This window comes from Pisolithus orientalis (assembly GCF_024613125.1).
Source record: "Pisolithus orientalis strain OTSU chromosome Unknown F5J12scaffold_1, whole genome shotgun sequence".
NCBI lineage: Eukaryota > Fungi > Basidiomycota > Agaricomycetes > Boletales > Pisolithaceae > Pisolithus > Pisolithus orientalis.
In genome coordinates, this window is record NW_026260782.1 from 1,467,585 (window position 1) to 1,485,222 (window position 17,638).

Genomic DNA, 17,638 nt, shown 5'->3' on the forward strand with positions numbered 1-17,638 from the left:
GGCTGATTGGGATTGTAGTACTGTCCAAAATTACTGATTGGGTTCTTGATATTGCACAGAGGACAAGTATGGTATGAAGAGCAATGACAAGAGCACTTGCCTTTACTTGAGATTGATGGTAGATTTGAAGTTAAACTTGTATGGGGCTTGTTGTCTTGTAAGACAAAAGAACAGTAGATTGTTTGATAGGGAGTAAGGCAGAAACTCCCAAGTTTATATACATGTAGCAGTATGCACAGACCAGTAGCATAAAAGGAAGGTGCTACAATGTAACTACTAAGTATAGTAAGGAATAGCAGAGAATGCTATGGAATATGATGCAATAAGTGATGTCATTCTGATGTCACTGTGGAGCTGATCACCAAGCATGTCATGTGATATTACACATGTATTTAAACGTGTAAGTCTAGACAGTCAGAACTATTATGATATTTCCAACACTCCCCCTCACTCTAAAATGGGAGATTTACAAGTCCCATTGACAAGTGATTAGTTTCAAATTTTTGCCATGTCAAAGATTTTGTAAGACCATCAGCTTTTTGTTTATCAGTTTGAACATATTCAATACTGAATAAACCGTCTTGTACACATTTGCATACAAAGTGCCATTGGATGTCAATGTGTTTTGATCATCCATCTGAGACAGGGTTTTCAGCAATAAAGCAAGCACCCATATTGTCACAGTATAATATGGTCTTTTTGGTCTTTAGTTTTAATTCATCAAATAGCATATGAAGCCATTTGATTTGACATGCAGCATCACAGAGAGCCATATACTCAGCTTCTGTGGAAGAGAGTGTGATCATCTTCTGTTTTTGTGATTGCCAAGAAATAAGGGATGTTCCAAGGAACATTGCATAACTGGTTGTTGAATGATGAGTATCTTTATTTGACGCCCAATCGGAATCAGCAAAACCAAATATCTGCAATTCAAGTCCAGAATAGTATAAGGCCAATTTTGGAGTAGATGCAATATAGTGAACTATATGCAAGGCCTTGTTGCGATGATCCTCAGTGGGATTCACCATATATTGAGACATGCAGATAACTGCATATGCAATGTCTGGATGAGTACCAAGGGCCATATAAAGTAAGGACCCAATAATAGACTGGTACTGGGAATGGAGTGATGAGGTTGCTTGATAATTGGAAGGGGCTTTTTCCAGTTGATATCCTGATGGTAATGGAGTGCAAACATTTCAAGCAGTCTCCATATTAAACCATTTTATGACCTTTCTGACATATGGGATCTGATCAAGATAGAGTTCTTTCCTTGATTGATCATGATGAATTTGAATGCCAAGGTATTCCTTGACTTCAACAAGGTCACAGGATTCCCATTTCTTCATGAATTCATCTTTCTTGGCTTTGAGAAGACATTTGTCTGATCCTAAAAATAATCTGTCATTGACATAGATGAGGAATATGTCAATGCTGGCTTTGGAAGAATGGATATAGATACCAGCATCCACTTTTGAGTGTATGTAGCCCATGCATAGTAGTGAGGCATGTAGGGCTTTATTCCATGCTAGTGCCACTTGCTTAAGGCCATAGAGGGCCCAAAGCAGCCAATATACCTTGTGCTCTTGACCCTTAACTCAAAAACCTTCTGGTTGCTCCATATAAATTTCTTCATTGAGGTTGCCATATAAAAAGGCAGTTTTTATGTCCAGGGCTTCCATTTCCCAATTTTTCTGGGCAATGAATGTGAGTAGGATTCACACAGTTTCAAAACGAGCCACTGGAGAGAAGGTATCTTTGAAGTTGGTTCCAAATTCTTGTGTGAAGCCTTTAGCCACAAGACGAGCTTTGTAACAACCATCGCTTTTGATAGTGAAAACCCATCGACACTTTACTGGTTTCTGATCTCTAGGAGGATCCACCAAAGTCCATACTTGTCTTTCTTCAATAGACTTTAATTTGTCTTTCATAGCATCAAACCATTTCTTTTGCAAATCAGGAGATAATTTTAGAACATCTTTATAATGTTCTGGGGATTCTTTGATCTGAGCAGCAAGAGCAAATTCAAAAGGATGCATCTCAGCTTGTTGATCCGGCATTCCCTTTGGAGATTCTGGAAGCAGAGTTAAAGGAGATAATGGAGATGGAGGAGTGGTATTTTGAGGATGTTCAGTCCACTGGCAAGGAACCTGAGGAGGAACCATAGCTGGAGGTAAGACTGGTGAAGGTGGTCTTCTTTCCTCTTCATATCTCTTCATATCTTCTCTGGATTGTTGTGCATGTCTTTCAGCATTACAAATCCATTCTTGAGCTTGATCTCGATTTTGTTAAATATCCCTCTCAATTTGAATTGGAGGTCTATCTCCATAAATGTTTCCAGGACAGGAAACTGGGATAAAACTGATACTTAGGACAAGGTTCTCAGTTTTCAGCTTGTTCTGGTTGAGCTCTCCAAACATTTTGGGAGTCTCCAGGAACAGAATAAGGTTGGTGAGGATGCCAAATGACTTGAGGGTTGACTGGTGGTTCAGGCAGCAGGTGCTCTTCTTTGTGGTGGTTGAGCTCTAGGCTGGTCTGTAGCTCTATTCTGCTGTGGGTTTGGTTGTGGTGGAGTTAATGGACAAGGTGGTTGCCAGTGGATGAGGTGGTGGTTGGATCTGATCAGGATCTGGAAATGAATGTAGGCTTTCTGAGTCAGAAGAAGATGATTGGTCATCTTCAGAATTGGGGTCAAAGGTTTCAGTCTTTTTATCCGAGCAGAAAGGAAAAGAGTCTTCTACAAATTTAGCTGTATGAGATAAAATGATCTTTTGACCATTTAGGAATCTGTAACCTTTGGTATTAGGCTTGTAGCCTAAGAATACCATCTTGATAGCATGAGGTTCCAACTTGTCTTTTTGTTGTTCTTTAGGAACCCATACAAAGGCTTTGCAGCCAAAGGTGTGGAAGTAGGATATATCAGGAACTTTTCCTAAGAATAGTTCCACAGGTGTTTTGAAAAGAATCTGCTTGAGCAGAGTTCTATTGTACACATGAAGTGCACAATCAAAGGTGAAGTTCCAGAAGCATTTTGGAACACAAGCATGATGCCTAATGGCACCTGCTTTCTCAGAAATGGTGCAATTAAATTGCTCAGCTCAACCATTTTGTTGAGGTTGATTGGCAATTGATAATTGATGAGTTATTCCACATGTAGAGAGGAGCATTTTAAAAGTGGAACCCATAAATTCTCCCCCTTGATCCAAACAGAGCACAAGAAGATGGTGACCAGTCTGGTTCTGAGCAGACACCATCCAATTGGCAAAAGCAGAATAAGTGTCAGACTTGTTTTGGAGGTAGAGACAAAAGCTGAATGACTGAGTAGTCATCAAGAAGAGTAAGAACATATTTGGATTGAAAATAAGATTTGACTGGCAGTTCAAGAAGGTCAGCATGAACCAATTCCAGAGGTTTAGTAGCATGTTTCCAAGAAGGCTTGAAAGCTTTAGGAAGATAACTTGCCCTGTGTGCATCCTTTACAAGAGGAAGTCTCCCCCTGTATTTGTATTTCAGGAAGACCCAATCAGCAAAGATGTTGAAGAATAGTCTGAGCTGGATGACAAAGCCAATTATGCCAGAGTAACTCCAGTGAAGTCCTAACCAGAGGGCAAAGGACCACAAAAGCATTGGTAGGTGGTAGCAGTATGCCCACAAACCAGTGTAGTGGTGAAGGTAGGTGAGGCTAATTTAGCCTCAAGTACAATCCAGCCATCTGGTGCTTGGATTACTTCACTATTAAGTGTCACAGTGCTCCTATACCCATTATGTAGGAGTGCATTTCTTGAGCAAAGCCTCTTTGAAAATAAAGGGCTATAAATGACATTATGTAGCAGCAGGTTATGCCCATTTTCTAGGTGAATAACCACTGTTCCTTCACCATGTAATTGAACTTGACTTAACCCAGCAGTAGATGCAAGGGAAGGAGTTTTAAATTCTCAAAAGGTGAGGAAATCAGTTTTAAATGGAGTCACATGATGTGAAGCTCCTGAATCCAACATCCATATTGACTCACCTTTTGGTAGGTTCTGAAATGATGCATGCACACCCAAGGGGTAGCAGTCAAAAGCATCATATGCATTCCTATCGAATTCACTGGGGAAATATCCTGCAGTTGATTCATTAGGGTCATACTTGATATCAGGATTATGACAAATACAGAAAGGTTTACATGGGATAGGATCAGGAACAGATTTGTGAAAGGCTTGTAAAGATATAGGGTGAGACTTTTTTACTCATACTTGGACAGATCTTCTGTTGCCAGAATCATGTCCTCAAACATTTCTGGTAATGCTATAAGCATTCTGGTCTGTCTCTGCAGCCTGCCAGCAATTTCTCTCAACATCCTCATTCACCACCAAGTTCTTGCAAGCCAAAACAGGTATTTGCCACTCCACCTGTGGTCTGGCTGGGATTACAAGGACATATCCACTTCTCCCCAGGAGGGGAAAGGGGAATCTGCCTCAGAACAGAGTTCTGAGTCTCCCAATTGCCAGGGTTCCCATAGGGGTAAGACCACTTGGTGTAAAGAGAGGGCTGCTCGGCAACAAATGGAACAGGTACAAGGCAAATTAGAATGAGGTATGTTGACACAAATCTTGACTGACTCAACTAGATCACTTTGGTGTCCCTGGATTTTGTGCAGGTACCAAGAAGCTAATTGTCTGGTAGAAGCATCTACTGGGAAATTGGGTGATCTATTGACCATCTCCATAGCATAGGTGATGTCCTGACGAGTCAGGTCTGGATCATATTGTGTGGATTTGCCAATAACATGTGAACCCAAATAGGTTTCAAGGTTGTTGGAGTAAATCCTTTCCATAGGAGCAGGTTCCTCAGGAGAGTATTCAGGAGAGGGGTTGTGAGGTACTTCCATAGCAGTGATATCAAATTCTTCAGCAGCAGCATCAAATCCTCCATATTGCTCTGCATAAGAACAAGTATTAGGGTCATAATAACCCTCAGGGATTTCTTCAATATAAGCTGAGTTTATGGCCTCAGCTCCTTCAACTTCAACAGCAGAAGCTTGGGCTTTGCCCTTGCCTCAGCGATGATTTTGTCCTCTGCCACAAGAACCAGAGGACTGCTGTTGTTGTTGCTGCTGCTGTGGGTAAGGCATGTATGTGCCATGTCCACCTCTGCAAGATCCACCTTGACCACCATGACCACTAGTGGTTTCCATGGTAAGATCCAGAACCACCACTGGAGTTTCCTCCTCAGTGATCTTGAGTATTATGAGATCTGTGGCATATGTTGCACAGTGGAGGTTTATTCATACAAGCCAATAAGGAATTGGACTCCTGTTTAATTTGTGTTCCTGATGATGTCACCCTTTCCATTTGTGGAAGGAGGGACTTGCCCAATTTATGGGCCCAGACCTCCTTCATATGAGGTATGACAGTATTGGCAGATAACTGTCCAGCAGCAATAGATGATAAAATATTGACAGGAGCCTGTTCCCAGGCTTGGGACATAGAGTGGATGAGAATAAGGGCCTTCATCTTGTTGTCAAGAGTAATGCCCTGGCTAGAGATAGTGGCCATAGTCATGGTGATTTCAGAAATCTTTACCATGATGTTATCCTTTGGTTTGATCTGAATTTGGATCAACCATTGAAACTCCATAAAAGTAGTCATGGTGGAAGGTTCACCATATTTAGACTTGAGTTTGTCCCATTTCTTTTTAGAGGTGTCTTGTCCATCAATAGACATAGTGATCATCAGATCACAGTATAGCATTATGATGCCTTGAGCCCAAGTATCAGAAATCTTCCAGGGCTCTTGTTGTGTAGCATCCACAGGCATGGGTTTTGTGCCAGAGACAATATCCATAATGCTGAGAGTTTGCATATAGGCTTTCATAAGAACCAACCAAGAGGCATAGTTAAGACCATTGAGTTTTGGGATTTGTTTGGAGAGGCCTTCAGGACATCTTTTTAGAAGTCCATTAGCAAGTGTTCATATAAGAATGACTTGGTAGGATGAGTTGAATAGGAAGGTGGATTTAATAGGTGATCCACTTGGCATTTGGGTCTACGAGCACAAGCTCTAGCAGACTGAGACTTGCATTGTGTACAATGAGGATGAGTGATGTGTGGATGAGGATTCCTCCAGGTTTTAACAATTGGTGTTCCCTTCCCAATGAATCACTTAGTAGCGAATGTGAGAATTATTGTGCTCTAACAAATCAAAGTCTAAGGGTCCAAAGTAATGGTACCCAAAGAACAACCATGTGCAATCATGCAATGGTTCATCAGTTTGTTATGAATCCCAGGAAGGGATTAGTGCAACTATACGGAATGGGAAAACAACCAGTGTTTCAAAAACCAGGACAGGAGGATCTAACTATGATTTCAAAAACATTATAGGACTCATCAATAATACATCTGTCAATGCCCTTGTGGTAATGGCCACCTGATACATATGGTATGTCCATCATACCTGGAAGAGGATAACTTCTGCCTAACAGCACAAGCTGCACAAGCTTGACTAAGAGCTGTGGTAAGAATTCTGTGGCATTGTGGTTCTGCAAGATAGTCAAAGCTACTCTCCTGAATGGCATGTTCGAGATCTCAAAGAATGTCCTCCTGAGGAAGGCCAGTAAGTGAATTGATGGTTACCAGCTCCATCAGCCCATCCAAGATGTCTATTAGTGGCCTCATATCTGATGTGACTTCCCATATTGCTCTGAACCTTAAACTTGGCAATGAAGTGAGCAAGTTTGCTATTGAATCGATCTCCACTTCTTTGTCTTTGACAGAACCACCTTGGGATGCATCTGATGTCAGTGGTGCTGTCAGCCCAAATTCCTCAGAAATGGCACTCAAGATGTTTGTGCCAAACCTGAAGAGGCAGAATGAGTCCACAGAAGGACAGGTCATAGAGGACACGGGCATTGTAGTAGATGTAGACAAAGGTGTCATGTGTGATAGTGAGTGTGGGGATGGTGAAGAGTGCAGGATCTTCATAAGTAACTGAAGGAAGATCACAACCATTAAAGTTAGCAATGACATGAGGCAATGAAGTATGGGAAAGTTTAGGGAAAAAGTTGGTTAGATAGCCATGATGGGCAATGTGGATTCCAGGGCAGTAGTACAGAGAGTCAAAACTGGGAAAGTGGGGCATTAACTGCCATGCTGTTTCCACAGTTGACAGTGGAATGAGATAGGTAGCAGGATTAGGCTTTTTGAAGAATGCCATAGATGATGGCACAGCCTCTCTCCAGGACAAGCAGTCACATACATATAACATTTCTATGAACTCTACAATCTCCTTGACAGCATACTTCCTCCATTTTGCTCCTTCATACATCCCATCACAGTGTTCAGCAATTTGAATTTCAGTTTTCTTAGTAATAATGAGAGACATAGCTTGAAGATGATTAGTTCCTGTAATGAATAGATTTTTGCACGAATGAGTTAAAGAAGATTGAACTTAGCAAGATCATTGGCAGGACCAACAATCATGAGAATGGGCTCAGGGTTAAGCAACTCGTTCAAAACTGCAATATCCTCAGGTTGAGGAGTAGGTGCACAAGGAGGAGGAGTGGGGTCAGCTGCACAAACCTCAGTGTATGGTAGTATGGGATCTAAGTCTGCCTTGAAATCAACATTGGGGAGATGAAAATGCAAGTAATGTGGAGGTGGAAGAGGAAGCATACAGTGTGTGGTGATTAAGGCATGAATGCCTACAGCATTTTGTATCACTAGTTGGCATTGCTGCCACCAAAGAGAGAGTCCTAGAAATGAAAACCAGAAGGCAGTCAAGTGTATAAAAAGCTTGTGCAAGTCGCCAGCATCAAAACCACCATAATGAAGTAAAAGAACAGCCTGATTAAGGCCAGCAAGAAGTGACACAGCAAAAGTAACTACCACAATCCCTAGCACATCTAGGCCTAGTCAATCCATAGTGATTTGCCTGTTGGCAGTGATCTATTCTATGCAAATCAACTAAATGGCACACACCAAGAAGGCAGGGCTCATAACCTATTGCACAGAGGACAGGTATGGTATGAAGAGCAATGAGAAGAGCACTTGCCTTTACTTGAGATTGACAGTAGATTTGAAGTTAAACTTGTACAGGGCTTGTTGTCTTGTAAGATGAAAGAACAGTAGATTGTTTGATAGGGAGTAAGGCAGAAACTCCTGAGTTTATATACATGTAGCAGTATGCACAGACCAGTAGCATAAAAGGAAGGTGCTACAATGTAACTACTAAGTATAGTAAGGAATAGTGGAGAATGCTGTGGAATATGATGCAATAAGTGATGTCATTCTGATGTCACTGTGGAGCTGATCACCAAGCATGTCATGTGATATTACATGTGTATCTAAATGTGTAAGTCTAGACAGTCAGAACTATTATGATATTTCCAACACTCGAGGGGCTGGTTAGGTGGGTAGCATCCAAAATTACCCATCAGATAGCCCAAATTTGGTTGCATGTATGGAGGGAGGAAGCTGTATGGCCTGCTAGGAAACCCTGCCAGTAGATGTCCCATTTGTGGCACTGTTGTAGTTGTGTGACTATGTGGCTTTGCATCACCAGTCTGGACCCCAATAGGTTTCTCATCCACAGTCACTTTCCCTTCCATCTGATATCATTACAAACTGTGAGTGTATTGTAGGACTGAATGAAAAAATGAAATGTACAATTTTGGCAGCCCAGTATAACAAATTAGAGTGAGTCAGATGATAGCAAACACTGCTTCCACTTAGAGAATAGCAGTATTGTGGGGACTTGGGGCCTTTTGAGTGCATTCCACATTTCCAGCAGTCCTGGAGTTTAGCAATGAGTTCTTCACAATGACTGTTTCCCTCTAACTGGCCAGTGGCTGCTGGAGCAGGCTTATTTCTTGTGGAGGACATTGTACATGAATCCGTTTTACCCCAAAAATAATGTAAGGGACTTCAAATATGTGTGAATGCGACTCATACATACTGGCACATTATTGACATTACCAGGATTTCCAGCACCTCCATCTTCAAAGCACACAACAACACTCTTCCATGGTTGGGTGGATAGCTTTCCATTGGTGAGACATTGTGGGAGGATGAGCTCCCCCATCCTCTTTTTGAAAATATCAAGTTCCTTGCTTGTATTTATTGAAGTTACTCCAGCTTTGGCCTTATCAGAATCTAATCAATATCATAGTAAAATATGCATGAGAAAACATTCTAATTTTTCAGCAATGGTGTGACAAAGATCATTGAGCAAGATATTGGATGACACCTCAAAGGGTGAATTTGATCCATTGGGTCAGCAAATGGCACACTGGATCATGAAGGCTAGGGTGAAGTCAGTGAGTCATAAAATAAGTTTAGAAAATAATAACATATGGTGTGTTTCAGGCTCCTCAGTGGTGACTGCTTCAGCCACTGCCATCTTTGAGCTGCCCTTGGGTCTTCCAGGCTGCCATTTTCCAGGGGCATGTCCAATTGTTGGTTTAGAATGCTGGCAGAGATTCATTTATACCATCACAACACATGGGTGGACCTGTCCATAGTAAGATGTACCTGTCACAACATAAAGGCAGGCCCTTCAATATATATCATTTACAGGGTCACAACACATCGACAGGCCCATCTAGTAAGATGCACCCATGTCACAACATAAAGATGGGCCAGTTAGTATTATCAATTACATTGTCACAACAGATGGATGGGCCTGTCTAGTAAGATATGCCCCTGTCCCAACATAAGGATGGGCCCATCAGTAATATCAATTACATGGTCACAACACATGGACAGGCCTGTCAATAGCAACATGTATGCCTGTTGCAACACAAAGACAGGCTCATCAGTAATATCATTTATAGCATCACAACATATGGAAGGGCCCTTCAGCAGTATCATTTATGTGGTCACAACATAAGGACAGGCCCTTCAGCAGTATTATTTATATGGTCATAATGTTGTTACATTTCACCCCTATTTTTCCTTTTATGATTACTTTGTGTTTGATCCATTGGACTACTTTTCCTTTTCGAGCCATCTTCTCTTTGATCTGACAGCTCTCTATTTCCACCACTAGCATTATCTGCTTGATACATGCTTAGGACATGTGTTGCCATTGTTCAACAAATGGCATAGTAGCCTCATTACTTGTGGACACCTCATGGTCTGTTCCTTGTACAGTACTTAGTCTGTTGGCTCAAGTCCTGGAGACCCAGACTTGAGCTGCTCAATCATATGCAGTGTTCTCTCAGAACTTTGCCCTCAGTATCCCTAACCAGGATAGCTCTTACCAGCATAGCCCAAATCCTCTGATGTTTACAGAGGTTACTGAAGCTGTTGCTCAGTAGAAACCATAGTCTGCATTTGAGCTCTCCCTATGCCTTGACTTTGGTTGAGCATAACAAAAGCTCAAGTCTACCAGCCTTTGGCCAAAATGGTCACTGTTTAGTGTACCACCATGAACCCCTGAAACAATTGATGCTGGGTGCTGTTGCAACCCACTCAAGAAGAATTGTCGTCTGACAAAGAACTAGAGAGCACTGTCACTGACAACTCCTCTAATGAACCCAAACAACTGGATAGAGGATTCACTTCTGGTATCCTCTTGAACCTCTTTACCCAGTCCCTTGCCATGCTTGGTACTCCCATCCCACCAGTACCCATCACCACTTCCCCAACACCCCTGCCCCTACCATTGACTATGATGTCTGGTTCATCATTGAAGGCAATGGTCAGCACCACTGCCACCAAAGCCACTGAACTGAAGATTGGCACCCCATCTGATTTTGATGGTGACCAAAAGAATGCCATGAGCTGGCTGTACTCCATACAGACCTATCTCTTGGTAAATGAAGAAATTTATGACAATGACACCAAAAAGGTCATCTATGCCTTGTCATATATGAAGAAAGGTGTTGCCTGTTCCTGGGCAGCTACCTTCCAGAAGAGCTCTCTGGAAAAGAACCCCCTGAGTTTTGGTACTTTTGCCAATTTCATGAAAGATTTCAAAAGTTCCTTCACCTCCTCCAACACCACTGGTGCTGCAATCACCAAACTGTGCATCATGAAACAGAAAGAATCAGTGGAACAGTATATCACTGATTTCTGAACTGCTGCTGCTGACTCAACCATTGTGGAAGATGTTGCATTGATCAAGTTCTTTTCACAAGGACTCAAACCTTTCATCGCTGACAGAATCCACATGATGGAAACCACTCTGACAAAGGATCACTGAGTGGTACACCCAAGCACAAAAGTTCGATGCCAAGTGGAGGAAAGTAAATGAACTTTCTGGAAAGAAGGAGAAGAGGATGTTCTATCCCAAGAACAACCTCTCTGAAGAAAAAGATCCTAATGCTATGGACATGGATGGAGTAAGACTCTCCAGAGAAGAAAGAGACCATCACATCAAAGAAGGAAGATGTTTTGGTTGTGGAAATAAAGGACATCTCTCTCAAGAATGTCCTGACAAAGGGAAAACTCCTCAAAAGAAGGTAAAGAAAATCTGCAAAATTGTGGAAGTTGAAGAAAGCAACAGTGAAGAAAAAATTGCTGGTCCATCCATCACTCTTGTAAACATCACTAGAGCACTTGGAAAGGATTTTTAGAAGGGAACTCTGTGTTGACACCAGAAGTTCCCAAAACTAAGGACAGTTCTGTCTCTGTTGCACCCTGTACTAGTATCTTCCACTCCAGATTGTACTATGCAAATCCCTGTTACCCTCTACACATCAGAAAAAACTGAAAAAGTCATCAAAACCACTGCACTGGTTGATTCTGGAGTGGAAATTTCTTGTATCGATTGGGGATTCATGCAAAAGCATTGAATCCATACCCAACAACTTAATGAACCCATTCTTGTGAAAATTGCAGATGGAACTTCAAACTCCAAGGGAAAAATCCTGTTTTCCACCACCCTCTACTTCAGGATTGAAGGAGTTGTCCATCAAACCTTCTTCCATGTCATTAATTGTGAAATGGAAAACATGATCCTAAGCCTCCCCTGGCTCCAGGAGAATAACCCCATCATTGATTGGAGAATGGGCACCCTCTCTATTGACAAGAAGACTGACAGGTCTAAAGAACCGAGACACAATGTCTCCTCCATAGCAGTTGAAGAACCTGCTGTAAACCTTGTGTCCCCAGTTGAAAAGAAGGGGATAAACAAGTTCATGGACTACAAAGAACCAGAGGACAAAACCATCTGCACACATTTCGTGATGTCAGTTGGAAAACTGGTAGAAGAAGCTGAACCCAAACAATAGTCTTCTTCGAAAAATCACTACAGCCACTGAGTTGGCTTGAGAAGAACACAAAAAGAAACCCAAAGCCATTCTCCCCAAGGACTATAAGGAGTTCACTTCGGTCTTTGAAAAACCCTCTGATGGGGTCTTTCTCCTGTCATGACCATATGATCATGCCATCAACCTTGCAGAGGATTTCATTCCCAAGGTGGCTAAGGTGTACCCTGCTTTCTCCCTCTGAAAGAGAGTCCATGGAAAGGTTCATCAAAGAAAACCTTCATGAAAGAAAAATCTGTCCCTCAAAATCTCCCCAAGCAGCACCCTTCTTCTTCATAGGAAAGAAGGATGGCTCTCTCTGACCCTGCCAGGACTACCAATATCTGAACAAAAATACTGTGAAGGATGCCTATCCCCTTCCCCTCATTTCAGATCTCATTGATAAACTCAAGGGAGCATCCATCTTCACAAAAATGGATGTATGGTTGGGTTATAACAATGTCCACATCAAAGAAGGCAACCAGTGGAAGGCTGCTTTCATCACCCACAAAGGACTCTTTGAACCAACTGTCATGTTCTTCAGGTTGTGTAATTCCCCTGCCACCTTCCAATGCTTCATGAACAACTCATTCCAAGATATGATTGCTGAAGGTTGGTTGATTGTCTACATGGATGATCTCCTCATCTTTTCCACTGACCTGGAAGAGCACAGACACAGAACTCATCAAGTTCTCAAATGAATGAAAGAATTGTCACTTCCTCTTAAGTTGGAGAAGTGTCATTTTGATTTAACTGAGGTTGAATACCTTGGAATGATCATTAGGGAAACACCATTGCCATGGACCCCATCAAGGTCCAAGGCATCGCTGAATGGCCAGTCCCAAAAAAGGTCAAGGACATGTGTTCCTTTCTTGGGTTCGCAAACTTCTATAGAAGATTTGTCCAGTACTACTTGGACATTGCCTGACCTCTGATTGACCTCACCAAGAAGATGGTCCCTTGGGAGTGGTCAAAGAAATGCCAAGACACCTTTGACATCCTGAAACAAGTCTTCATGGCACAACCAACCCTCTGCATGCCCGATACTTCTTGACCATTTGCAATAACCACCAATGCATCCAAGTATGCAACTGGAGGTGTCCTCCTTCAGGAAAACTCAAATGGCCAGTGGCAACCATGTGCCTTTATCTCCCAATTGTTTAACCCTGCCAAATGAAACTATGACATATATGATAGGGAGTTATTAGGAGTCATTTGCAGACTGAAATCCTGGAGGCACTATCTCCATGGATCCCCATTCCCAGTCAAGGTCTTCACTGACCATAAAAACCTGACTTACTTCAAAGCACCTCAAAACCTAAATCATCACCAGGCACGCTGGCTGCTTGACCTTGCAGACTTTGATCTGCAACTTGAACATGTCTCAGGCAAAGACCTAGCTGCCCCTGATGCACTGTCTCACCAACCTGACCATGTCCCTGAAGATGATGATGACAACAAAGGAGTTACCCTCCTTCCACAAACTTTGTTTGTGAACCTCATCAACACAAACCCCACCCAAAAGGTTGTGTCCTCCTCTATGAAAGACCCTGTGGTCCAGATAGCACTCTGCACTATTGAAAATGTTGACATGCCACTCCCATTCAAATCCCACCTCTCTGATTGGAGGTTTGATAATGGAGTACTACTTTATAAAGATCAAGTCTACATTCCAGATGACCCATCCCTCCACTGAACTGTGGTGTCCAATCACCATGATCATCCCTCTGCTGGACACCCTGGTGTCCTGAAAACCTGACAGCTTGTCTCATCAGAGTTCTGGTGGCCCAGACTCACTTCCTTTGTCTGGAAATACATTGAAGGCTGTGCTGTTTGCCAGCAGAATAAGGTTAATACTCACCCAACAACACCACCCCTTATGCCTATCCCTTTGACCTTGACCCATCCCTTCCAACAGATCTCCTGCAATCTGATCACTGACCTTCCCCTGTCCAAGGGTTATGACTCTCTCTTGGTCATGGTAGACCATGGGCTTACAAAGGGGGTAATTTTAACACCTACAAGGAAAACCACCTCTGCTGCTGATATTGTGGCCCTCTTTTTCAAAAAGGTCTACTCCCATTTTGGGCTGTATGACAAAATTATTTCCAATAGAGGGCCCCAGTTTGCCTCTGCCTTTGCAAAAGAACTTGCCTCCCTTCTTGGCTACTCCCTTGCCTTGCCTACTGCATATCACCCTCAGACCAATGGAGAAACTGAATGTGTTAACCAGGAGATTGAAACCTATCTTTGAATCTTCTGTCAGAATGACCCCACCTCATGGGTGGATAATCTTTCCATGGCAGAATTTGTGCATAATCACTGTCCTCATTCTGTCACCCACCAGTCTCCATTCTACCTCATGTACAGATAAACCCTCCTTCCTGCCACTGAGTCTAGACTTGAGGAACTTCAAAAGGCTAGAGAGGAAGCCCTAGCAGCACACAATTTAGCCAGAAAGACTATGAAAGACTGCCTGTCACAACCCTTCTCCCTGTTCCAGAAAGGAGATAAGGTTTGGCTCAAGGCATGGAACTTAAAATGTTCCTACAAAAATAGAAAAATAGCCCTGAAATGAGAAGGACCCTTTACTATCTCTGAGGTCCTATCTCCAATCACTTATCACCTTGCAGTTCCCACATGATGGAAAATACATGACATCTTCCATGCTTCTCTCCTGACACCCTATTGTGAAAATGATGTCCACAGACTGAACTTCCCAGCCCCACCACCTGATCTGATTAATGAAGAAGGAGAGTATGAAATAGAGGCGATAGTTGGCCATAAAAGGTCTGGCTGTGGTCACACCTTTTTGATCAAATGGAAGGGTTACCCTTCGACCAAGAACTCATGGCAAAAGGAAACACACCTTGAACATGCAGATGATACACTCTCTGCATATAAGAAATGTTTCCCCAGAGATTTCCTCCCTCAGAAACTACCCACTCGACAACCCACTCACACTGCCAGAAGGCTTTCCATCGAAATGCCTCCTCACTGCTACCCCTACCCTTGTGAACCTTCCTGTCACCACACCCCCTTCGCTTGTTGACAGCAACAACCTGCTAGCAATCAAATGATCACTTCCTACTGACTCTTCATTGCCAACCCCGCTGTTGTTGGCACCATCTATCATGAGGTTGATGAGAACTCTCCTCTTGACCTCATCTATCATGCCACCATCCAAGCCCTCTGGCTTGAGGAACTCTCTAGATATGTCAACCAACAGAACCCTCTTCTCTCCCCCACTCATACCATTCTCAATGAAATAGCCTATGAGCAGGTTCCCCTGCTTCTCTGGCTCTTTGATGTTCTGGGAGGAGCTGACCTTATTTACAATGTTCATCAGTATTCAACATTGATTGCTCCCCCTCCCCCTGGGTCTTGAAGGCCATCAACTGCAACTTCTCCTCCAGTCTCCTCCATGTCATCCTCACCACTGGCATCGTCACCATCATCCTCCCATTCTTCCCACTCGTCCTGCTCTCTCAGAAGAGCTGATCGACCTCGTGCCTGCTGCCTGTCTGGCGCTAACCCACAACCTTGCAGGTCGCATGACTCCCCATCTGAGGTTGACCCTGAAACTGCTTTTGGCATCTCAAGAGCCAAGCTCAACTATACTCTGAATATTGTTGAGACTCTTGCACAGTTACCTCCATCCCCTATCCTAAATGCTATGACTGAGGCTGAACATCCTCTTACCCCTTCCAACCTGCACTACTGTTTGACATGCTATGTCTGTCACCAGCTTGGACACATTCATGTCAACTGTGGACTCTATGAATGTCCTCTTTGTCATGCCACTTGTCCTGGGCATACTCAGACCCAATGTCCATCTCTATGCCCTCGTTGCACGTTACAGGAAAGAATTAACACCCCAGGAGTGGTAGATGATTGTACCCTCATCAGGAGTGAGGATGATGATTTGTATGACAATAACTTTGATTTCAATGACTCTGCCATCAGCAATATGACCAGAGAACCTTATGGAGATTAGTTGAAGTCAGAGACTTCAATGCTTAGAAAGGGGGTAATGTTACATTTCACTCCTATTTTTCCTTTTACAATTACTTCATGTTTGATCTGTTGGACTACTTTTCCTTTTCGAGCTGTCTTCTCTTTGATCCAATGGCTCTCTATTTCCACCACTAGCATTATCCACTCAATACATGCTTAGGACATGTGTTGCCATTGTTCAACCAATGGCATAGTAGCCTCATTACTTGTGGACACCTCATGGTCCATTCCTTGTACAGTATTTAGTCTGTTGGCTCAAGTCCTGGAGACCCAGACTTGAGCTGCTCAATCATACACAGTGTTCTCTCAGAACTTTGCCCTCAGTATCCCTAACCAGGATAGCTCTTACCAGTGTAGCCCAAATTCTCTGACATTTACAGAGGTTACTGAAGCTGTTGCTCAGTAGAAACCATAGTCTGCATTTGAGCTCTCCCTATGCCTTGACTTCAGTCGAGCATAACAAATGTATGGATGGGCCCTTCAGTAATATCTTTTATATTGCCATAAAACAAGGATGGGTCCATCTAGTAAGATCCACCCCTGTCACAACATAAGATGGGCCCAACACCAATAGCACATATGGCATCACAACATATTGATCAGATCACAGTAAAATATTGAGGCAAGCATCCTGACATGCTGTAATTTTCCAACAAGCTGCAAGCAGCTTGCCCACTATACAATCTCTGACCTTATCCACCCCAAGCATGAATACTATGCAAGACATGTCTAAAACCCCCCATGGATGGCAAATGGAACTAACAGACCGCATTGCATCATACATGAAAGCCAGATTTCAAGAGGAGGTATTCAGCAGACCTTGTGCCCTTCCAGATATATCAATTCTGTTTCCAGTGTTATGTGAAGTGGATCACATATCATCAGTAATCTCACAGGCCTATTGTTGCCCAAGTAAGTCCATCATAATGGTGCGATGGAAGTTCTCATCTTTCTGCAGTCAATGTTGGGAAAAATTGGGGTGGAAAAACCTGTAATGCAGAAGGTGCTGAGAGATATGTGGAAGTGACTGAGCTGTCCATTCTGGTGACCAACTCAAACACCATCCACATATGATATTTTCCAGATGCTCTCAGCCCAAAAAGAAGGGTAATGAAATGCAGAATCTCATATTCTACTGACTTAATGGAATGGCAGGCCAATGTATGGAACCACCTTCATCTTCTGAGGGAACCACTGTGGGAGAGCATAAAGGCTTCCTCACAGGCATGGCAGATGGACAAGTCATATTTCTGCAATAATGCTGAGTTGAAAGGTTCCATCAACCTGTCACCCACATGGTTTCAACAGGGTCATGGGGTGGGTGATCATTTCTTGCCTTGTGAATAAAGCACTCATCCATCTTGAAGCCCCAAAATGGCTTCCCAGAAGC